The sequence below is a fragment of the Pseudophryne corroboree genome, chromosome 12, assembly GCF_028390025.1.
Source record: "Pseudophryne corroboree isolate aPseCor3 chromosome 12, aPseCor3.hap2, whole genome shotgun sequence".
In the NCBI taxonomy this organism is placed as follows: domain Eukaryota; kingdom Metazoa; phylum Chordata; class Amphibia; order Anura; family Myobatrachidae; genus Pseudophryne; species Pseudophryne corroboree.
The window spans coordinates 114,218,547-114,243,305 of NC_086455.1; the positions used below are offsets into that span (position 1 = coordinate 114,218,547).

Below are 24,759 nucleotides of genomic sequence, written 5' to 3' on the forward strand. Positions count from 1 at the left end.
ACCATCAGCCCCCAGGGGCAATGACCAAAGTGTCCTTGGAAACCAAGAAAAGATTGAGGCTGCAGTCTCAGCAGATGTAATAAACCCAGTTCCTGCAGTACAAGAGGATTTTATCAATATGTGTTTCCAGATTAAAAAAATAAATCCAGGAGATACAATTTTGAACTTTAAGACACTAATTGGGAATACAGGTTCAAGATGGTATTGGTCCTATATCACAGAATCTAATGCCTACTCAGATCTGAAATGTCAGGATTCTGACCAGAGTTCCAAATCCCGGGTCAGATACGGGACTTTGGTGTAAAAGGGATATAATGAGATTTGTTTAATCCTTTTCTTCACGTCCCTAAGGGGCACAGGGAACACTGGATAGGAACGTCTTGGTACCAAACTGTTACAACTTTTTTCCCAGCATACTCAGGCTCCCTCTCCAGCATACCCCACCCCCAGCCATCGGTGGTTTAGTACCAAGCCCACAGCAGGAGTGAGAAGAAGGAAGATTGGCACACACAATCACAAAAGGTGACCTAGATACTGGCACATAGGAACTGTGGACATGAAGAAAAGGATTTTACAAGGTAAGCCCATAAATCCCATTTTCTTCCTCCGTCCACTAGGGGGCACAGGGAACACTGGGACGTCCTGAGCTGTGGTAAGAACAGTACACCAAAAGGCTGCATCAGAAGACGCAAAAATATCAAACGTGTAAAAATGAATAAACGTGACAGCCGATGACCTCGTAGCTGTTTTGTAGAGTTGCTCCGCAGAAGCACCATGCTGAGATGCAGAAGATGATCTCACCAAATGGGTGAAATGAGTAGTCATCACCGCAGGGGGAGGAACAGATGCCATCACAACCAGAGAGGCCTCTTCCGGAGAAGTGTTCGGAGCAGTGAAAGAAGGAACCACGATCTCTTGGTTGAGGTGGAGCCGGCACACCACCTTAAACAAGTAACACACACGAGTGCAAAGAACTGCTCGATTATCATGAAATATTGGAAAGGGCGAACAACAAGATAAGGCACTCAAGTCGGACACCCGCCAGGGACAATGCAATGGAAAACAAAATGTCTTCCACGTAAGCCAACGAAGATCCACGGATTCCAAGGGTTCAAACGGAGCAAGACCGCAGAGCCCAAAGACCAGTCCCATGGAGTCACCGTAGGAACAAACGGTGACTAAGTGTAGTACGCCCTGTAAAAATGACTTCACATCCAGCAACAAGGCAATATGGCATTGGAAAAGGAGACAGGAACTTTTAAAGACAAGAAACTGAAACCGAATTCTCACTGACTATAAAAAGAAAAGCAGAACACCACGCAAAATATGTCTGCCAGACACGTGATAGATCAGAGCAGACGATAGCTTACGTGCATTGGAGCATGGTACGAATAACCTTCCTGGAGAACCCCAGACGACCCCTGCGGCTGACTACATCCAGACATTTTTCAGTTGCTAGAGCCCGCTCTCCGGAATCATCCTGTCTGCTGAGGAAGTCCGCCTCCCAGTTTTGGACGCCTGGAATGAATAGGGGCATACCCCAGACTATCAAACAAGCAACGAATCCATTCGCACAACTGATCACAAGAAGACTGATAAGAAGAGGGCGTTTATGGGTGTCAACTGAACGTTTTCTGGGAGAGGTAGGGAAAATACAGGCGTGTGCAGGCGTTTGTAGGGTGGGTGTTTGACGTCAATTCCGGGGCCGAACAGGCTGAAGTGATCGCAAGGGATGATAAGCCCAGAGCTACTCAGAAACTGCAAAAAACTTTTTTGTCCCGCTCGGCTGCACAAGTGTTCGCACACTTACAAAGCGATACACTCCTTTAGAGGCGGCAACTATCTGATTGCTGCTCTGTAAAAAGTAGCTAGTGAGCGATAAACTCGGAATGAGGGCTATAGGACGGATCTAAGGAATACTAAAACATGAATGGGAAATTGTTTAAAAAAATAAATAAATACTACGGAGAAATGGGATGTATTAAAATCACTGCTAGTTAAAAATACTCGCAAATTTATTCCCACGAGCAGCTAAAAAAAAAAGGAATAAAAATCTCAAACCAATGTGGCTTAACAAAAAGATAAAGGAACTAATGAGCAAAAAAAGGCGAGCATTCAAAAAATAAAAATCTGACAGGAATGCAGAGTCATTTCAGCACTATAAGGATTGTAACAAAATATGAAAAAAATAAAAAAGAGCAGCTAAAGTAGAAAATGAAAAACTAGTAGCCAAAGGAAAGCAAAGCGAAACCCAATTTTTTTTTTAAATACATCAACAGCAAGAGATTAAAGAAGGAGAGTATAGGCCCTTTAAAAGACAAGTTGGGAGTCTTAATCAAAAATGATAATGAAATAGCGGATAAACTAAATGAGTTTTTTTCAACGGTATTTACAAGAGAGGACCAAATGCAGGGACTAACACAATCTCAACAAAGATAATGTCCCACTGATAAGTGCTTATTTAAGGGAGGAGGTAGTCTGTGACCGATAAAAAAATGTAAAGATTAATAAGTCACCTGGTCCCGATGGAATTCACCCAAGGGTTCTTATGGAGCTTCATACTGAACTAGCAAGACCGCTATTTTTGATCTTCAAAGATTCAGTTATATCAGGTATGGTTCCCAAAGACTGGCGTATAGCAGAAGTAGTGCCAATATTCAAAAAGGGAAGTAGAGATGAATCGAGAAATTATAGACCAATTAGTCTTACATATATAGAGGGAAAGTATTGGAAGGTATTCTAAGGGCTAGTATACAGAATTAGTGTTCCCTCTAGAAATTAAATGGGGCAGGGCGCCAGACTCCGGGGGCATATTTGTGCGCGCGCGGTGAAGTCGCGTGCGCCCGAAAGGGTGGTGCGGCTATGCAAATTAGAGGGCGTGGCTACGCTTACGTTATTTTAGTGGGCGGTGCGGCCCACAGACGCTGGTGTAGGGGGCGTCCGTTGCCGGCGGCGTCACTGTTGGGTGCGTGCCCAGCACCTCCGTCGGTGCTGGGCTTCCCCCAGCTCTCTCCCATAGCGTGAAGGGATGCCGTGCGCATACGCACGGCATCTTTACACGCTGGGAGGGCAGGAAGCGGGCGGCTGTTCTAGCAGGGCGCCACAAAAGGGGCAGGGCGGGTTTTACCTTTTAAAAAAACGGGCAGGGCGCGGCACCCTGCTAAAACAGCCTAGAGTGAACACTACAGAAGTTCCTTGAAGTCAATAAGGTCATTAAAAGGAATCAACATGGATTTGTGAAGGACAGATCATGTGAAACCAACTTACTTGGCTTTTATGAAACAGTAAGTGCGAACCTTGATCAGGGTAAGGAGGTGGATGTAATCATTTAGACTTTGCCAAAGCTTTCGACACAGTACCACACATGCAACTCATCTGTAAGCTACAAGAAATAGGGCGAGGGAGCACAATATGCACTTAGGTCAAAACCTGGTTAGATAATAGGGAGCAGCGCGTTGCGGTTAATGGATCATTTTCAAATTGGACTGAAGTGCTAAGTGGTGTGCCACAAGGGTCTGTATTTGGACCACTATTCTTCAACATTTTTATTAACGACCTAACAGTAGGTCTAGAGAGCATGGTGCCAATGTTTGCATACAATACCAAATTGTGCCCGCTCCTGCTGACACCAAACTTTAAACTGCTGGCCGGTTGCTGGGGGCAGAGTATACTGGAGAGGAAGCCTGAGCATGATGGGAAAGTTGTAACTGTTTGTCCACTCCTGGAATGAATATTGCCGACAGAGCGCTTGTATGTCTTTCCGCCCAGCGGAGAATTTTTGTGGCCTCCGCCATTGCTGCACTGCTCTTTGTTCCGCCCTGGCGGTTTATGTGCGCCACTGCTGTCACATTGTCCGACTGGATCAGGACGGGCAGGTTGCGAAGAAGACGTTCCGCTCAAAGAAGGCTGTTGTAAATGGCCCTTAACTCCAACACGTTTGTGTGTAGAGAAATTTCCTGGCTTGACCATCTACCCTGAAAAGTTTCCCCCTGTGTGACTGCTCCCCAGCCTCGGAGACTCGCATCCGTAGTCACTAGGATCCAATCCTGAATCCCGAACCTGCGCCCCTCTAGGAGGTGAGAGCTGTGTAGCCACCACAGGAGTGAGATTCTGGTCTTGGAGGACAGGATTATTTTCCGGTGCATGTGCAGATGAGATCCGGACCACTTGTCCAACAGATCCCACTGAAACACTCTGGCATGGAACCTGCCAAATGGAATGGCCTCGTAGGCCACCACCATCTTCCCCAGCACTCGAGTGCATTGATGGATTGACACTCTCGCTGGCTTCAGAATTTGTTTGACCAGACTCTGAATTTCTAGAGCCTTCTCTTATGGAAGAAAAACTCTGTACTTCTGTGTCCAGAATCATTCCCAAAAACGACAGCCGTTTTGTCGGACTCAACTGTGACTTTGGCAAGTTTAGGATCCAACCATGCTGTTGCAGAACTGTCAGGGAAATCGTAATGTTCTGCAGTAATTGGTCCCTGGATCTCGCCTTTATCAGGAAATCGTCCAAGTACGGGATAATTGTGACTACTTGCTTGCGCAGGAGAACCATCATTTCCGCCATAACTTTGGTGAAAACCTTCGGAGCCGTGGACAGACCAAACGGCAACGTCTGAAATTGGTAATGACAATCCTGAATAGCAAACCTCAGGTAAGCCTGATGCGGAGGATATATGGGGACATGTAAGTAGGCGTCCTTTATGTCGACCGACACCATAAAATCCCCCTCCTCCAGACTGGAGATCACTGCTCGGAGATTCCATCTTGAATGTGAATTTTTTCAGATAGAAATTGAGGGATTTTAGGTTCAGAATTGGTCTGACCGAGCTGTCCGGCTTCAGGACCACGAAGAGGCTCGAATAAAAACCGTCTTCCTGTTGTAACGGGGGCACCTTGACAATGACTTGATTTTGACACAGCTTTTGTATTGCATCGCATACTACTTCCCTGTTCGGAAGAGACGCTGGTAAGGCCGATTTGAAAAATCGGTGAGGGGGAACGTCTTGAAACTCCAGTTTGTACCCTTGGGGCACTATTTCTAATACCCAAGGATCCAGGCAAGAACGAACCCAGACCTGACTGAAGAGTTGGAGATGTGCCCCCACCGGTGCGGACTCCCGCAGAGAAGTCCCAGCGTCATGCGGTGGATTTGGCAGAAGTCGGAGAGGACTTCTGCTCCTGGGAACCTGCCACAGCTGGTGACCTTTTTCCCTTTCCTCTTCCTCTAGCAGCAAGGAAGGAAGACCCTCGTCCTTTTTTGTATATATTGGGCCGAAAGGACTGCATCCGATAGTGGGGCGTTTTCTTTTGTTGTGCAAGAACATAAGGTAAAAATGATGACTTACATGCAGTAGCCATAGATACCAGGTCAGCGAGGAATTCACCAAACAAGACACCACCTTTATACAGCAGAGACTCCATAGCCTTCTTAGAGAGTCAGCATCAGCATTCCATTGATGAATCCACAATGCTCTCCTAGCTGAGACTGCCATGGCATTGGCCCTTGATCCCAAAAGGCCAATGTGCCTCGCAGCGTCCTTTAGATAGACTGCAGCGTCCCTGATATAACCCAGTGTCAAAAAGAGGATTTTGGTACTTACCGATAAATCCATTTCTCTGAATCCTCTAGGGGACACTGGAGTCCTATACAGTAGGGGTGTGAAGCCTTGAACCGGAGGTGTGGCACAATCTAAAATTAGCATTGTCTGCACAGCCGGTTCCTCCCCCTTCACATCCCTCCTCCCTCAGTTTGAAAAATTTGACTGAGAGAATAGGACATGACACTATAGCACATGGCGAGGAACCAAACCGTACAACATATCAAACAGCGGCCAAGAACTCTTAACCGAATAACTAACGCTGTTTGCCGAACTGTTTAAAACAAGAACTTTGAACACAGCAGGTTGACAGCACCGAGGCGGGCGTCCAGTGTCCCCTAGAGGATTCAGAGAAATGGATTTATCAGTAAGTACCAAAATCCTCTTTTCTCTTTCATCCACTAGGGGACACTGGAGTCCTATACAGTAGAGGACGTCCCAAAGTTTTCCCCCAGGGAGGGAGTGCTGTCAGAGGCTTGCAAAACTAAACGTCCAAACTTAGATTCTCCGGACGCAAAAGTATCAAACTTGTAAAATTTCGCGAACGTGTGGGCTGAAGACCACGTCGCCGCCCTGCAAAGTTGAGTAGTGGAAGCACCCCTGGCAGCCGCCCACGAGGCACCCACTGATCGGGTAGTATGAGCACCCGTCTGAAACGGAACCTGTTTGCCACAGGAAATATAAGCTTGCCGAATGGCAAGTCTAATCCATCTAGACAAAGACTGCTTAGATGCCGGCCAACCCTTCTTTGGCCCATCGTAAAGAACAAACAAATGGTCCGACTTTCTGAAGGACGACGTAACCTGTACGTATACCCTTAAAGCTCGGACAACATCCAATGACACGTCCTCATCTGTGAGACCCTGGAAAGATGGGACCACTATTGGCTGGTTTACGTGAAACCCCGAAACCACCTTCGGGAGGAAGTCTGCTCTTGTACGGAGTTCCGCCCTATCCTCATGAAAAACTAAGAAAGGACTCTTACAGGATAAGGCTCCCAACTCAGAAACCCGCCTAGCCGAAGCCAAGGCAAGTAATAACGTGACCTTCCAAGAGCGATATTTCAGGTCTGTTCTCGTCAACGGCTCAAAAGTCGGTGACTTCAAATATTCTAACACCAAATTTAAGTCCCATGGTGCCGTGGGAGGGCGAAAACGGGGTTGAATCCTCAGAACCCCCTGTAAAAAGGTTTGAACCTCTGGCAAGGACGCTTACCGCTGTTGAAATAGGATAGAGAGAGACAAAATTTGAACCTTCAGAGAGCCCAGCCTCAGTTCTAAAACTAGACCGGCCTGCAGGAAGAGTAGAAGTCTGGATAAATGGAAGTTTGTCGAATTCCACCCACGTTCTTGACACCAGTCCATGTACCTCTTCCAAATCCTGTAGTAGTGCATGGCTGTGACCGGCTTCCTAGCGGCAATCATTGTAGGAATGGCCGTTCGTGGAATCCCTCTGTTCCTTAAGATCCGGGTTTCAATAGCCACGGCGTCAAACGCAGCCTGTTCAGCTCGGGGTGTAGGAACGGTCCCTGAGATAGCAGGTCCTCTCTCTGAGGTAACCTCCAAGGATCTTCCGCAAGTAACCCCCGCAGGTCGGAGTACCAACTCCTGCGGGGCCAATCTGGTGCGATTAGAATGGCCCACACTCGTTCCCGTTTTACCCTTTTTAGAACCCTGGGTATGAGTGGGAATGGGGGAAATATGTAAACCCTCCTGTAACATCAAGGAAGTGTTAATGCGTCCACTCCTTCTGCTGCTGGATCTAGAGTCCTTGACACATATCTGTGTAGCTGATGGTTGTCGAGACGCCATTAGGTCCACCTGAGGCAGACCTCATCTTCTCACAATCATGTTGAAATTCCGTGGATGAAGGCACCACTCTCCCGGATGCATGTCCTGGCGACTGAGATAATCTGCTTCCCAGTTCTCCACACCTGGAATGAACACTACCGAGAGAATGATGTCTCGTCTTTCTGCCCACAACAAGATCTTTGTGGCTTCCTTTAACACCATCCTGCTCTTTGTTCCGCCTTGACGGTTTATGTAAGCCGTCGTCGTGACATTGTCTGACTGAATCCTGATGTGTTGTTTCATGACTAGGTCTTCTGCTAAGAGAAGTGCATTGTAAACTGCTCTTAGTTCGAGGATATTTATGGGTAGTTTGCTCTCCTGTAGCGTCCACCGTCCTTGTAACTGATGGTCCTCTAGGACGGCTCCCCAACCTCTGAGACTGGCGTCCGTCGTCAGGATCCTCCAATCCCAAATGCCGCATTTCTTGCCGGCTGTAAGGTTCTTGTGTAACGACCACCATATCAAGGAGACCCTTACTTGTGGTTGAAGTCGGATTCTCCGATGGAGAAGCCAGTGCGAGCCTGCTCCCTGAGCAATGAGGTTTATTTGGAATGGTCGGGAATGAAGTCTGCCGTACTGGAGAGCTTCGAATGACGCCACCATCTTCCCGAGAAGTTGCACACAGAGGTGCAGAGAAACTGTTTGCGTCCTCAGTACCTGAGCCACTAATCGCTGTAAGTCCTGGACCTTGTTCTCTGGTAGGAACACACGTAATAGGACCGTGTCCAAGATGAGACCGAGGAATTGAATCCGTTGAGTCGGTATGAGGTTGGACTTTTGGAAATTGACAATCCATCCATGTTGAATTAGAAATTGATGGGATGTCTGAACATCCTTGAGCAGTCGATTCTGAGATGGAGCCTTGATCAGTAAATCGTCCAGATAAGGTATAATCGTGACCCCCAACAGTCTCAGTCCTGCAACCATGATCGCCATGATCTTTGTGAAAATTCTTGGGGCTGATGCTAGACCGAACGGCAAGGCCCTGAATTGGTAGTGATCCGCCACCAGTGCGAACCTTAAGTAAGCCTGGTGAGGAGTCCAGATTGGAATATGCAGATATGCATCCTTTATGTCCATGAACACCATGAACTCGCCCTGTTCTAAGCCTGCAATGACCGATTGGATTGATTCCATCTTGAATTTGTACACCCTTAAGAACTGTTTGAAAACTTTTAAATTGAGTATTGGTCTGACCGTCCCGTCTGGCTTTGGCACGACAAAGATTGGAATAGAACCCCGTTCCTCTCGGAGAAGCGGGAACCGGAATAATGACCTCTGCTTGTAGCAATTTGAGAATTGCTGCCCGTAGTGCCCCTGCTTTTTGAGGGCACCGAGGCAATCCTGTTGTAAAAAACTGACTGTGAGGCCTCTGTTGAAATTCCAGCTTGTATCCCTGAGAGATTAAGTTGTTCACCCAAAGTTCTGGTGAGGTTTTGGCCCAGATGTCCTGAAAACCTTCCAGTCGGCCGCCCACCAAGGGGGACCCCAGGTGAGCTGGGAGGCAGTCATGCCACGGTCTTGTCAGCAGGTTTATCGTGCTTTCTGGTTGCTGCTTTTGAACGGCCTCTACCTCTGCCCCCACGTGTTTGTGTACCGAAACCCCTTCCTCTGGCTCGAAAGGACTGAGATCTAAATGAAGTAAATGCTGGTCCCGAATAACCTCTCCTAGTCTGTGGAGCGGTTCTCGTATAAGGAGTAGGCAGAAAAGTGGACTTCCCCGCTGTAGCCTGCGAAATCCACTTGTCCAATTCTGGTCCGAACAGCATTTCACCCCCAAAGGGGATGGATTCTACCGCCTTTTTGTTCTCGGAGTCTCCCTGCCATTCTCTGAGCCATAAAATCCGTCTAGCCGATATGGCCGATGCAGATATGCACAATGCTATTCTGCTAATATCCTTAGAAGCTTGACATAAGTACGAAGCAGATTCCCGAATGTGTTCCGCCAGTTGGGTAATCTCTTCCAAACTGTTTTCCTCCTCAATAGCTTGTACAATACGGCCGGACCATGCACCCATGGCCTTGTTGACCCAGGCACAGACTATCGCAGGTCTCTGCGCTGCACCAGCTGCAACAAAAATTGACTTTAACGCAGTGTCAACTTTACGGTCTGACGCATCCTTTAAAGTAGTTACGTTAGGAATCGGTAAAATTGTCTTTTTTGACAACCTTCCTAGTGAGGCGTCCACTACCGGCGGAGTCTCCCACTTGTCCATTACACCCTTAGGTAGGGGATAAGTTACCTGAAACCGTTTCGGAAATTGAAACCGTTTGTCAGGTTGTTTCTAAGCCTCCTCTATCTGAGATTGGAGGGATTTAGGAATGGGAAACACTGCTGAACGCGGCTTCTGGGATTCGAAATAATCGAAATCTTCCGGCTCCCGTATTTCCTCGTCCTTAAAGCTTAGGATCTCTTTTACCGCGTCAATTAAGGAGTCTAGACCTGAGATTGCCGAGTCCTCTTTTGGAAAGACGGCGTCTAGGTTAGGTTCAATTACTTCACCTTCCTCCGTATCAAGAAGAAAACCCTCTTCTGATTCTGGTATCATAGGGAGAGTTCTTTTAACAGCCTTGCGCACACTTGTGTCTGCGTATGCGGGCGGCGTTAACCTGATTAGAAATTCCTCCATCGTCTTTGAGAATCCGGCAGCCCATTCTGATTGCTGCTTGCGCGATTCTGCCATCTCCATGGAGATTCTCTATTAGCAAGGTTGTCTTCCCATGCCTTAGCCAGAGCACTGCTCCCCGGGTGGCGCGTCCTTGTCTAAGCAGGAGTCGCACACCCCGGAGCTGCCAACCCGCGTGCTCTTCTTGTTACATTTCGTACAAACATAACAGGTCTTGGAGGTCTTGGTTGCCTTAGACATGTTGTTTTGAAAACCCTGTACCAGGGTAACCCGCCGCGCTTTCACCCTTTAAACTAGGAAGAGAAAGACTGGAAGATGACGGAAGCGAAGGTATTGGATCCGGCTGGAATTACCTGTCCTTTTCGTATATAAAAAGGAGCAGGCCAATATCTTTACTTTAATTAAATAAAAAAATAAAATAAATAAAATAAAACACCAGCCGACTCGCAATCCTCACACCCCAACTGTAAATCAGCTACGATGTTGGAGTTGGTATTCGCTTGCTTCCGTGAATTTTCTGCGGGATCTTTGAAACTGAAGTCCCTTGAAAATATAAATTGTAAAGTAATATTACTTTTCAGGAGATCCTCATATACTGTAAATATATTTTACACCAGCAGAGGGAGCTGTTGCCTAACGATCACTCTGCTATATTTTACTATGCACTATGCAGGCAGTGCAGCAGGGGGAGCTAATTCTGTAATAAGCAACCTTTTCCTTACTTTACTGGGGGGAGGGGGGTGACCCATCCCTTATACATTCTGGCGCCATAATCATTAAATATGGCCCCCACTAAATGTCTGCCCCACATATGCTTTCACTTAATTTTTATAGTTTGTACTGGCTTGTTACGTTAAACACACTTGCTGCTTTGGCTCTCCTCCCGCTGGCTGGCGCGCGCCGAGTCTGCCATCGGCGCTCGGCGAAACACTTTTCCCCGCTACTATCCGGCGCGCTCCGGACCCGCTGGCCGGCGTGCGCCTTGACAGCCCCGTAGCGGCGCCTGTGCTCCGCTTCGGCTGACTGATTCTCCTTGTGCAGCGCGCCTCTCTGCCGTCGCTCCCTGCTCACATGGAGGAAGGGCCTGAGTCCCGCGCCGCACTCTGCTCCCGCCGCTGTAGCTGCAAGAGGGGGTCTATTTCTTTTATCAGGAGGCAGCAGTTCAAGAAAGAAAAAAAAAGAAAAAAAGAAAAATTACATGAAGTACCCTAGCCTAAGCTACGTCTTCCTTCAACCAGTACTCACTGTTAGAAGGTTGGAGGATCTCCTGTGGAGAGAGGCAGGTCCCTTCAATAGGGCTCTTTGTCTCTCCAATATATATGTGTGTCTTTGTCTGCCTTTTAGTAGGTGGACGCAGCACACTCTTGGTATTTTAGTCAGGAGCTCAGTGCTCCCACGTGCTGTTACCTCCAGCACAATTTTTCAAACTGAGGGAGGAGGGATGTGAAGGGGGAGGAACCGGCTGTGCAGACAATGCTAATTTTAGATTGTGCCACACCTCCGGTTCAAGGCTTCACACCCCTACTGTATAGGACTCCAGTGTCCCCTAGTGGATGAAAGAGAAAGAATGTTATCCCTATCAGGGTATCTATCTCAGATGACAAGTTATCTGCCCACTTTTCAATAGCGCTACTCACCCATGCCGATACAACGGCAGGTCTGAGCAGCGTACCCGTAGTGACAAATGGATTTTAATGTATTCTCCTGCTTACGATCCGCAGGATCCTTTAGGGCCGCCGTGTCAGGAGACGGATGCGCCACCTTCTTGGACAGCCGTGATAGAGCTTTGTCTACAGTGGGGGATGACTCCCACTTACCCCTATCCCCAGAAGGGAACGGATATGCCACCGGAATTCTCTTGGAAATCTGAAACTTCTTGTCAGGATTTTCCCAGACCTGTTCAAAAAGCGTGTTCAGTTCATGAGAGGGAGGAAACGTTACCTCAGGTTTCTTTCCTTTATACATACAGACCCTTGTATCAGGAACCGTAGGGTCTTCCGAGATATGCAACACATCTTTTATCGCCACAATCATGTACTGAATGCTCTTAGCCAGTTTAGGATTCAATCTGGCATCACTATAGTCGACACTGGAATCAGAGTCCGTGTCGGTATCTGTATCTGCTATCTGGGTAAATCAACGCTTTTGTGACCCCGAGGGGGTATTGACTTGTGACAACACATCCTCCATGGATTTTTTCCATGCCTAGTTCTGAGTCTCAGATTTATCCAATCTCTTATTTAATAGAGCCACATTTGCATTCAAAACATTCAGAACATTTACCCAATCAGCAGTCGGCGGTGCCGACAGGGTCACTCACACAGTCTTTTCTGTCCCCACTCCGGCTTCCTCCTGGGAAGAGCACTCAGCCTCAGACATGCCGACACACGTGTACCGACACCCACAACCACACTGGGGCTATAGGGGACAGACCCACAGTAAAGCCTGTCAGAGAAACACAGAGGGAGTTTGCCAGCTCACAACCAAGCGCCTATCCCGGTACTGAAACGGTTTATACAATGCCTCAGACCTGTTAGCGCTTTTATTATTATTAAACCAGCACCAAATTAACTGTGCCCCCCCCCCCGTTTTGCACCCTGTTACTTGTACAGCAGTGTAGGACAGGACCAGCGTCTCTGCAGCTCTGTGAAGAGAAAATGGCGCTGATGAAAGCTGTGAGAGCTAAGCCACACCCCCTTAATGGGGCGCTTCAGCCCCGCTATTTTTCAAATATTTATACTGGCGGGGGTTCGGATTCAGTGCCCAGGCACTATATACCACTTTGGCAGTCACTTAAATGAGGATTTATGCTGCCCATAAAATTGTTCTTCCCCGACCAGGTAGCAGCTCGGCAAAGTTGTAAGGCCGAGACTCCATGGGCAATTGCCCAGGAAGACCCCACTGATCTTGTAGAGTGGGCATTCAGAGATTTAGGAACAGGTAAGGCTGCCGACACATAGGCCTGTTGGATAGTAAGCCTAATCCAACGAGCAATGGACTGCTTTAAAGCAGGACAACCCTTTTGCTGTGCATCATAGAGCACGAACAAAGAATCCATCTTTCTGATTTGAGCTGTTCTCTTGACATAGATTTTCAAGGCTCACACAGCATCCACTGCCTCCGGAGGAGCAGAAGCGCCAGAACTGGACGGAATCACAACGGGCTGATTCAAGTGAAACGCAGAGATAACCTTCGGCAGAAACTGCTGCCTAGTGCGGAGCTCCGCTCTGTCCTCGTAAAAGACCAAGTAGGGACTTTTACACGACAAGGCCCCCAGTTCTGAGACACGTTGAGCAGAAGCCAGGGCCAGTAACATCACCGTCTTCCACGTGAAGAACTTGTCTTCTACAGTCATCAGAGGATCAAACAAGGAGGACTGTAGAAATTCCAACACTACATTCAGATCCCAGGGTGCCGTAGGCGGCACAAAAGCGGGGTGTATGTGGAGTACCCCTTGCAAGAAGGTTTGAACCTCTTGCAACACTGCCAATTTCTTCTGGAAGAAAATGGAGAGGGCTGAAATCTGGACCTTAATGGAAGTCAGATCACACCAGCCTGCAGGAAACTTGAGAAACTGTCCCAAGTGAAACTCAGTAGGTGGATACGTGCATTCCTCGCCCCAAGAGACCTATCTCCTCCAGATATGATAGTGTTTTGATGTCACAGGTTTCCTGGCCTGAACCATGGTAGCAATAACCTTCTTGGAATGGCCCTTGTGAGCTAGGATGTTCCACTCAACCTCCATGTCGTCAAACGAAGTCGCCGTAAGTCCGGATAGACGAACGGTCCTTGTTGAAGATCGGTTCTTAGTTGTAGAGGGCAAGGGTCTTCGACGGACATGTCCAGAATAACCGCGTACCACGCCCTCAGAGGCCAATCTGGGGCTATCAGAATTGCCTGGACACGTTGATTACGGATTCGCTTTAGCACCCTTGGGAGCAATGGAATCGGAGGAAACAGGTAGACCAGCCGGTAAGACCAAGGCGACGCCGGTGCATCTACTGCCCTTGCCCGAGGGTCCCTGGTCCATGAGCAATACCAGGGAAGTTTCTTGTTGAGATGAGAAGCCATCATGTCTATTTGTGGGCAGCCGCACCAGTCGATGATCTGTTGAAAACACCAAGTGGTGGAGCCACCACTCCCCCGGGTGGAGATCGTGACAACATCCACCTCCCAGTTGTCCACACCTGGAATAAAGATTGCTGACATTGCTCTTGCATTTCTTTCCGCCTGGAGGAGTATCTTTGACACCTCTCGCATGCTTTTTGTCCCTCCTTGTCGATAGATATACACCACTGCTGTGGCATTGTCGGACTGTACCTGGATCGCATGATCTTTGAGCAGAGGAGAGGCTTGAAGCAGAGCATTGTAGATTGCCCGAAGATCCAGACTTTTGATCAGGAGGGGGGCCTCGTGGGCTGCCCACCTGCACTGGACCTGTGCCACTTGGGTGATAGCTCCCCATCCCCGTAGACTTGCATCAGTCTCAAGGAGGGTCCAATCCTGAATCCCGAAACTCTGGCCTTCTAGGAGATTGGAGGACATCAGCCACCACATGAGGGAAATCCTGGCCTGAGGCGACAGTCGAAATATCTGGTGCATCTGTAGATTCGATCCGGACCACTTGCTCAAGAGATCTCCTGAAGTGTTTTTGCCTTGTCCTCTGGTAGAAACACCGTCTGGGCCACAGTATACAGCAACATCCCCAGGAACAGGAGCCGCTGAGTTGGCTCCAGGTAGGATTTCTGTAAGTTGAGGATCCACCCATGGTCTGACAGAAGATGGATAGTGCGGTCGATATGGAGCAACAAATGTTCCTTGGATCGTGCTTTTATCAGAAGATCGTCCAGATAAGGGACAACATTGACCCCCTGGACCGGAGTTGGAACATCATCTCCGCCATCACCTTCGTGAATACCCTCGTGGCTGTGGACAGGCTGAAGGGCAGTAACTGGAAATGATTGTCCAGAAGGGCAAACCGCAGGTACGACTGAGGAGGCGGCCAAATAGGAATATGAAGGTAGGTGCCCTTGATGTCCAAGTAGACCATAAATTCCTGTTCTTCGGGGCCCGCAATCACAATCACTGCTCGCATGGATTCCATCTTGAACACCTTCAAATAAGGATTCAAGGGTTTTAGATTCAAGATGGGTCTGACCGAACCATCCGGTTTTGGCACCACAAACAGGTTTGAGGAAAACCCCTTGCCGCGTTGTGGTATTGGTACTGGAACAATGACGTGGGACTGGACCAACTTTTGGATGCTTGTTGCAATGTAACAAGCATATCCTCCAAAGCTGGTAAGCTGGATTTGAAAAATTGTTGGGGAGGAGTACTGTCGAACTCCAGCTTGTGGCCCTGAGAAACGAGATCTCTGACCCAGGTATCCTGGCAGGAAGTCTCCCAGACGCGGCTGAAGTGACACAGTCGAGCTCCCACCTCGAGATCTCCTCGGGGTGGGCACCATCATGCTGAGGCCTTAGAGGACGCAAAACCGGTGGACTGTTCCTGAGAACCGTTGCTTGCAGGTTTTCTGGACTTACGTTTGATGCCTCTAGTCACATTGGAGGCACCTCTGGCCCTAGATTGAAATCTGTGAGACCAAAAGGACTGGACAGACGGCCCCGAATAACAGAGTCTCGCCGGCGGGGCCACAGATGGGAGAAACGTGGATTTCCCAGCCGTAACTTTGGAAATCCAGGAATCCAATTCAACCCCAAAGAGCCATTCCCCAGAAAAGGGGAGGGATTCCACACTACGTTTGTATTCCGCGTCCGCTATCCACTGACACAACCACAAGGCCCTGCGCGCAGACACTGCCATGGCAGAGGTCCAAGCATTAATAATCCCCATCTACTTGAGTGAATCACAGAGGACACGTGTAGTGTTCTGAATGTGTTTTAGGAGGGTTACCATAGTAACTAAGGGCATATCCCAGAGAGGACCCCCTGAATTTGAGTGGCCCAGGAATGAATGGCATGGATCATCCAGCAACCCGCAATGACCGGCCTTTGTGATATACCAGTTGCTGTGAATATAGACTTAGGGTAGTCTAGCTTCCTATCCCCAGGATCCTTCAAGGTAAAGGAGCCCAGGGCAGGCAGCACTGCCTTTTTTAGACAGGCGAGAGACTGATACATCCACCCCAAGGAGTTCCTCCCAAAATTTTCGACCTTCAGAAGCAAATGGGAAAGTGCGCAAAAACTTTTTGGACACTTATAATATTTTGTCTGGATTTTTCCAGGCCTGTTGGAATAGGTCATCTAACTCTGTAGAGTCAGGGAAAGATACATTAAGCTTGTTTTGTACAAATAAAAAACGATTGCTGTGATGCAGCGTCCTCTAGAGGAAGCTTTAACAAGTCCCGTATAGCCAGAATTAGGGGTTCAATAACCTGAGCAAAATCGGGATCCAGGTCATCAACCATCCTCCTATATATCATCTGTATCAGAGAGCAGAGCAGGTAACACATGTTTCTGTGGACCTGCATGAGAGGGGGGGGGGGGGGGGGGGGGGCTGTGCATCTGCCCTGGCAGCTAAATCTGCAACAGCTTGTTGTAGTAGCCAAGTCTTCTGCACATTAGCAGTGACCTGGGATGACATATCTGACATCATAGTTTTAGGAGACTCTAACCAGTGGGGCTCTGCCCCCTCTCCGCCAGCCCCTTCACTGATTTGTGAAGATTGACTGCATTGTTCACATGAAACAGAATCAGTAGATAATGGAGAGAATCTGGTGTGGCATACACTGCACCCCTTGTGTTTATCCATGTTTCACAGTAAGCACAACAACATATACATACACACAGTGATATTGTAAGCCTGCCCTACTATATGTGAGAGGAGAGAGAGAGAGAAACACCAGCACACCCTGAGTTGCACAGCCCCAGTGAGACTGTCAGCTCCCTATAATACAGTAAACACTATGTCTGTCCTAAATAGGATCCAGATAGTGTACACAAGCGGCTCTCCCCCTTTGCTACACCCTGTACCAGATATCCAGCGTGGCTGAGGAGTCAGGAAGCGCTGTATATGGCTGCAGTAAGCAGAGGAAGGCGCCAAAATGCCTCAGGTCCCGCTCTGATGTAGCTCCACCCCCTCAAAAAGCGCCGGAGCTGCACTAATATATTGTACTGGCAAAGTCTCCTTTTTAGCTCAAAACATCACAAGTGCTAGTCAAGCGATTACCTCAAAACATCACAAGTGCTGGTTAAGCGATTTTGTGCCAGTTCCACAAGGGGGATCTAAGGGGGATCTCAGGGGGATCTTAGGGGGACCACCCCCCCCAGGAGGGTCCCGTATGCCGCGCCTGTAGTCAGCCACACTTTGAACCGGGGGACCCCCTAGCGGGGCCCCTGGTTCCTACTCACCACCAATGTTACCTTCAGGCAGCGTTAGGGGTGTGCGGCGTGCTGCGGCTGTGACAGCCAAAGCGCAGTGCCACGCTGAACAACAACCCCTGAGGACGGTGGTCCTGCAGCGGGGAAGCGGCTCTGCACCTCGAAAGGGCAGTGACCTTTTCCCCCCTAACTTCCACGGGGCAGGTATGCTGTTGCCCAGACAGCATATCGAAAATAACAAATAGAAAAAAAAGATATTGAAGAAAACTCACTGGAACTCAGATGTGTATCCTCTCCTGGGGGCACTTTTCTAAACTGCCTGTGGGAGGGGGCATAGAGGGGGGGGAGCCAGCACACCCAGTTGAAGAAAATTAAAGTGCACTAGCTCCTTTGGACCCCATCTATATCCATCGTACTAGATTCCCCAATACCCCTTATGGATGCTAGAGAAAGCCTACATACCTCATGGCAGCAATGTCCACCCAAAAATAAAATAAAATGTATATTTGTACTGACCATAAAATCCCGTCCCATTTCCAAACTGGCACCTCTCTAGCTTGAAAATGGGGCGGCGAGAGGCTGTGGAGCCATAGGTCCGAAAGGACCCCGTGTGAGAGAAAAAGGATGTTCCAGAAAGGACTGGAACCTACCTCTGCCTGAATATAGGAAGGATTGAAAACAAGATGTCTTGGATTACGTAGCAGAGACAAGAAGGAACTTTTCCCTCATTGCCAGGTATATGATCTTAGCGAGTTCAGGTCCAAAAAGGAACTCCATAAAAACAAAACTGCTTCCAGGGTACGCTCTGGGTCAGCTCCCCAAAGTCTGAGCCAATGACAACAGCGTACAGAAACAGCCAAAACCGAAATGTTAAATAGAAAAGAAGCTGCATCCTGAGAAGTATTGCTTAAATAAATAGACGCGTCCCGGTCTAGAAGAAAAAACTAAGGTCTCATGGGTGATAGGAGGGGTTAGAATGGGGCGGAGTTTCAGATAACACTTCGTGCCTACACTCCTGTACAATCCTGTTCCTCTATATATAATCAACATATCCAGTGTCACCCAGATTGGATGAAAGGAATAATCACTTAGGGGGACATTTACTAAGCAGTGATAAGAGCGGAGAAGTGAGTCAGTGGAGATGTTGCCCCATCAACCAATCAGCAAGCTCTGTATTATTTTATAGTATGCAAATTATAGAGGTTACTACAGTGCTGATTGGTTGCCATGGGCAACTTATCCACTGCCTCACTCCTCCGCTTTTATCACTGCTTAGTAAATATACCCCTAAGTCACAAAATAAAAAAAATAAGATTTTACTTACCGATAAATCTATTTCTCATAGTCCGTAGTGGATGCTGGGACTCCGTAAGGACCATGGGGAATAGCGGCTCCGCAGGAGACAGGGCACAAGAATAAAAGCTTTAGGATCAGGTGGTGTGCACTGGCTCCTCCCCCTATGACCCTCCTCCAAGCCTCAGTTAGGATACTGTGCCCGGACGAGCGTACATAATAAGGAAGGATATTGAATCCCGGGTAAGACTCATACCAGCCACACCAATCACACCGTACAACTCGTGATCTGAACCCAGTTAACAGTATGATAACAACGAAGGAGCCTCTGAAAAGATGGCTCACAACAACAATAACCCGATTTTGTTAACAATAACTATGTACAAGTATTGCAGACAATCCGCACTTGGGATGGGCGCCCAGCATCCACTACGGACTATGAGAAATAGATTTATCGGTAAGTAAAATCTTATTTTCTCTGACGTCCTAGTGGATGCTGGGACTCCGTAAGGACCATGGGGATTATACCAAAGCTCCCAAACGGGCGGGAGAGTGCGGATGACTCTGCAGCACCGAATGAGAGAACTCCAGGTCCTCTCCTCAGCCAGGGTATCAAATTTGTAGAATTTAGCAAACGTGTTTGCCCCTGACCAAGTAGCTGCTCGGCAAAGTTGTAAAGCCGAGACCCCTCGGGCAGCCGCCCAAGATGAGCCCACCTTCCTTGTGGAATGGGCTTTTACTGATTTTGGAAGCGGCAATCCAGCCGCAGAATGAGCCTGCTGAATCGTGTTACAGATCCAGTGAGCAATAGTTTGCTTTGAAGCAGGAGCACCCAGCTTGTTGGATGCATACAGGATAAACAGCGACTCAGTTTTCCTGACTCTAGCCGTTCTGGCTACATAAACCTTCAAAGCCCTGACCACATCTAGTAACTCGGAATCCTCCAAGTCACGAGTAGCCACAGGCACCACAATAGGTTGGTTCATATGAAAAGATGACACCACTTTTGGCAGAAATTGTGGACGGGTCCACAATTCTGCCCTGTCCATATGGAAAACCAGATAGGGGCTTTTATGTGACAAAGCCGCTAATTCTGACACGCCTAGCCGAAGCCAAGGCTAATAGCATGACCACCTTCCACGTGAGATATTTTAACTCCACCGTTTTGAGTGGCTCAAACCAGTGTGACTTCAGGAAACTCAACACCACATTAAGATCCCAAGGTGCCACTGGAGGCACAAAAGGGGGCTGCATATGCAGCACTCCCTTTACAAACGTCTGAACTTCAGGAAGAGAAGCCAGTTCCTTTTGAAAGAAAATGGATAGGGCTGAAAACTGGACCTTAATGGAACCCAATTTCAGGCCCAAAAAGTCACTCCCGACTGTAGAAAGTGAAGGAAACGGCCCAGCTGGAATTTACTCCGTAGGGGCATTCCTGGCCTCACACCAAGCAACATATTTTCGCCATATACGGTGATAATGTTTAGCCGTCACGTCCTTCCTAGCCTTTATCAGCGTAGGAATAACCTCATCCGGAATGCCTTTTTCTGCTAGTATCTGGCATTCAACCGCCATGCCGTCAAACGCAGCTGCGGTAAGTCTTGGAACAGACAGGGCCCCTGTTGCAACAAGTCCTGTCTTAGAGGCACGGGTCCTCTGTGAGCATTTCTTGCAGATCTGGATACCAAGTCCTTCTTGGCCAATCCGGAACAATGAGTATTGTTCTCGCTCCTCTTTTTCTTATGATCCTCAGCACCTTGGGTATGAGGGGAAGAGGAGGGAATACATAGACCGACTGGAACACCTATGGTGTCACTAGTGCGTCTACAGCTATCGCCTGAGGGTCTCTTGACCTGGCGCAGTACCTCTGTAGCTTTTTGTTGAGGCGGGATGCCATCATATCCACCTGTGGCAGTTCCCACCGACTTACAATCTGCGTGAAGACTTCTTGATGAAGTCCCCACTCTCCCGGGTGGAGGTCGTGCCTGCTGAGGAAGTCTGCTTCCCAGTTGTCCACTCCCGGAATGAACACTGCTGACAGTGCTCTTACGCGATTCTCCGCCCAGCGAAGAATTCTGGTGGCTTCCGCCATCGCCACCCTGCTCCTTGTGCCGCCTTGGCGGTTTACATGAGCCACTGCGGTGATGTTGTCTGACTGAATCAGAACCGGTTGGTCGCGAAGCAGGGTCTCCGCTTGACGTAGGCCGTTGTATATGGCCCTTAGTTCCAGGATATTGATGTGAAGGCAAGTCTCCTGACTTGACCACAGACCTTGGAAGTTTTTTCCCTGTGTGACTGCCCCCCACCATCGGAGGCTTGCATCCGTTGTCACCAGGACCCAGTCCTGAATGCCGAATCTGCGGCCCTCGAGAAGGTGAGCACTCTGCAGCCACAACAGGAGACACACCCTGGCCCTGGGAGATAGGGTGATCAGCCGGTGCATCTTAAGATGTGATCCGGACCACTTGTCCAACAGATCCCATTGAAAGGTCCTCGCATGGAACCTGCCGAATGGAATGGCCTCGTATGATGCCACCATCTTTCCCAGGACTCGCGTGCAGTGATGCACCGACACCTGTTTTGGTTTTAATAGGTCTCTGACCAGTGTCATGAGCTCCTGAGCCTTCTCCATCGGGAGATAAACCCTCTTCTGGTCTGTGTCCAGAATCATGCCCAGGAAGGGCAGACGAGTCGTAGGAATCAGCTGCGACTTTGGAATATTTAGAATCCAGCCGTGCTGTTGTAACACCTCCCGAGAGCGTGCTATGCTGATCAGCAACTGCTCTCTGGACCTCGCCTTTATGAGGAGATCGTCCAAGTATGGGATAATTGTGACCCCTTGCTTCCGCAGGAGCACCATCATCTCCGCCATTACCTTGGTAAATATTCTCGGTGCCGTGGAGAGACCAAACGGCAACGTCTGGAATTGGTAATGACAGTCCTGTACCACAAATCTGAGGTACGCCTGATGAGGTGGATAAATGGGGACATGAAGGTAAGCATCCTTTATGTCCAGAGACACCATAAAATATCCCCCTTCCAGGCTTGCGATGACCGCTCTGAGCGATTCCATCTTGAACTTGAACCTTTTCAGGTATATGTTCAGGGATTTTAAATTCAATATGGGTCTGACCAAACCGTCCGGTTTCGGTACCACAAACATGGTCGAATATTAACCCCTTCCCTGTTGAAGGAGGGGAACCTTTACCACCACCTGCTGAAGATACAATTTGTGAATTGCAGCTAACACTATTTCCCTCTCTAAGGGGGAAGCTGGCAGGGCCGATTTGAGGTAACGGTGAGGGGGCATCTCTTCGAATTACAGCTTGTATCCCTGAGACACAATCTCTATAGCCCAGGGATCCACCTGGGAGTGAACCCACTTGTGGCTGAAATTTCTCAGACGCGCCCCCACCGGGCCTAGCTCCGCCTGTAGATCCCCAGCGTCATGCGGTGGATTTAGTGGAAGCCGGGGAGGACTTCTGTTCCTGGGAACTAGCTGTATGGTGTGCAGCTTCTTTCCTCTACCCCTGCCTCTGGCAAGAAAGGACGCACCTCGTACTTTCTTGCCTTTTTGTGATCGAAAGGACTGCATTTGATAATACTGTGCTTTCTTAGGTTGTGAGGGAATATATGGTAAAAAAATTGACTTTACAGCCGTAGCTGTGGAGACCAGGTCCGAGAGACCGTCCCCAAACAATTCCTCACCCTTGTAAGGTAAAACCTCCATGTGCCTTTTTGAGTCGGCATCGCCTGTCCACTGCCTAGTCCACAGGACCCTTCTGGCAGAAATCGACATTGCATTTAGTCTAGAGCCCAGTAGGCTAAGGTCTCTTTGAGCATCTCTCATATATAGGACAGCGTCTTTTATATGCCCCAGGGTCAGCACTATAGTATCCTTGTCCAAGGTATCAAGTTCCTCAGATAAGGTATCTGTCCATACTGCTACAGCACTACACATCCAGGCCGACGCAATCGCCGGCCTTAGTAGGGTACCTGAATGTGTATAAATGGACTTCAGGATACCCTCCTGCTTTCTAGCCGCAGCATCTTTTAGGGTGGCCGTATCCTGTGACGGCAGGGCTACCCTTTTGGATAAGCGTGTTAAAGCTTTGTCTACCCTAGGGAAGAATTCCCAGCGTACTCTGTCCGTTGGCGGGAAAGGATACGCCATAAGCATCCGTTTGGAAATCTGCAGCTTTCTATCTGGAGATTCCCAAGCCTTTTCACATAACTCATTTAACTCATGTGAAGGGGGAAAGGTCACCTCATGCCTTTTTTCCCCATACATATAAACCCTCTTGTCAGGGACTGGGGTTTCCTCTGTGATGTGCAACACATCCTTCATTGCTATAATCATGTAACGGATGGCTTTAGCCATTTTAGGCTGTAACTTTGCATCATCGCCATCGACACTGGAGTCAGAATCCGTGTCGACATCTGTGTCAACAATTTGGGATAGTGGGCGCTTCTGAGACCCTGACGGCCTCTGCGACATAGGATCAGGCATGGGCTGAGACCCCGGCTGTCCCAAGGCTTCAACTTTATCCAACCTTTTATGCAAGGAAGTGACATTATCATTTAAAACCTTCCACATATCCATCCAATCGGGTGTCGGCGTCGTCGGCGGCGACCCCACATTCATTTGCTCTTGCTCTGCTTCCACATAGTCTTCCTCGTCAAACATGCCGACACAAGCGTACCGACACATCACACACACAGGGGATGCTCTATTTGAAGACAGTTCCCCCACAAGGCCTTTTGGAGAGAGAGAGAGAGTATGCCAGCACACACCCCAGCGCTATATTACCCAGGAGTCACACAGTAACTTAGTGTTAACCCAGTAGCTGCTGTATATATTGTTTTTGCGCCAAATTTATGTGCCCCCCCTCTCTTTTTACCCTCAACTACCGCGATTCTGCAGGGGAGAGCCTGGGGAGCTTTCTCTCAGCGGAGCCGTGGAGAGAAAATGGCGCTGGTGAGTGCTGAGGAAGAAGCCCCGCCCCCTCAGCGGCGGGCTTCTGTCCCGCGTTTGTGTGTAAAATAATGGCGGGGGCTCATGCATATATACAGTGCCCAACTGTATATATGCTACTTTTTGCCAAGATGTTCCTAATTGCTGCCCAGGGCGCCGCCCCCCCCCTGCACCCTACAGTGACCGGAGTATGTGGGTTTAGTGTGGGAGCAATGGCGCACAGCTGCAGTGCTGTGCGCTCGCTACCTCATGTGAAGACTGGAGTTTTCTGCCGCCGATTTCGACGTCTTCTTGCTTCTGACACTGTCTTCTGGCTCTGCGAGGGGGACGGCGGTGCGGCTCCGGGATCGGACGACCAAGGGTGCGATCCTGTGTACGATCCCTCTGGAGCTAATGGTGTCCAGTAGCCTAAGAAGAATGACCTATCCACAGTGAGTAGGTCTGCTTCTCTCCCCTCAGTCCCACGTAGCAGAGAGTCTGTTGCCAGCAGATCTCTCTGAAAATAAAAAAACCTAACAAAACACTTTCTTTTTAGCAAGCTCAGGAGAGCTCACTAAGTAGCACCCAGCTCGTCCGGGCACAGATTCAAACTGAGGTCTGGAGGAGGGACATAGAGGGAGGAGCCAGAACACACCAGAATCCAAAGTCTTTCTTAAAGTGCCCTGTCTCCTGCGGAGCCCGTCTATTCCCTATGGTCCTTACGGAGTCCCCAGCATCCACTAGGACGTTAGAGAAAACAGCATAATTACATTAGCCAACAGAATTCACAACACTTATTAGTATGTGCTAAATTACAAATGAGGTATATCTAATTCAAGATAAACTAGCCTAAGAAAAAAACTATCAAAATAAAAAGGTAACTGTCAAGTGACAATGAAGTTTCGTTCATGAATTAAAATGAAGGGAATGGATAAACAATCCATTTAATTCAGTATACTTGGGATCTTTCATATGTGGAGTGCTTCATTTACCCAGGTAATGGTTTAACTTTTTTATCTAGCTATTCATTCTAGCTTTTTATGCTATACACATTGTGCCATTATCGTATGTATCACTATGTTAATCAGTA

General features: G+C 48.6%; 1 protein-coding gene across 3 annotated transcripts in view; it reads right to left on the reverse strand.

Moving 5' to 3' along the window:
* Window positions 1-24,759, reverse strand: part of BAZ1A (bromodomain adjacent to zinc finger domain 1A) — a 284,468-nt gene that overhangs the window by 70,453 nt on the left and 189,256 nt on the right. The window lies entirely within an intron of this gene.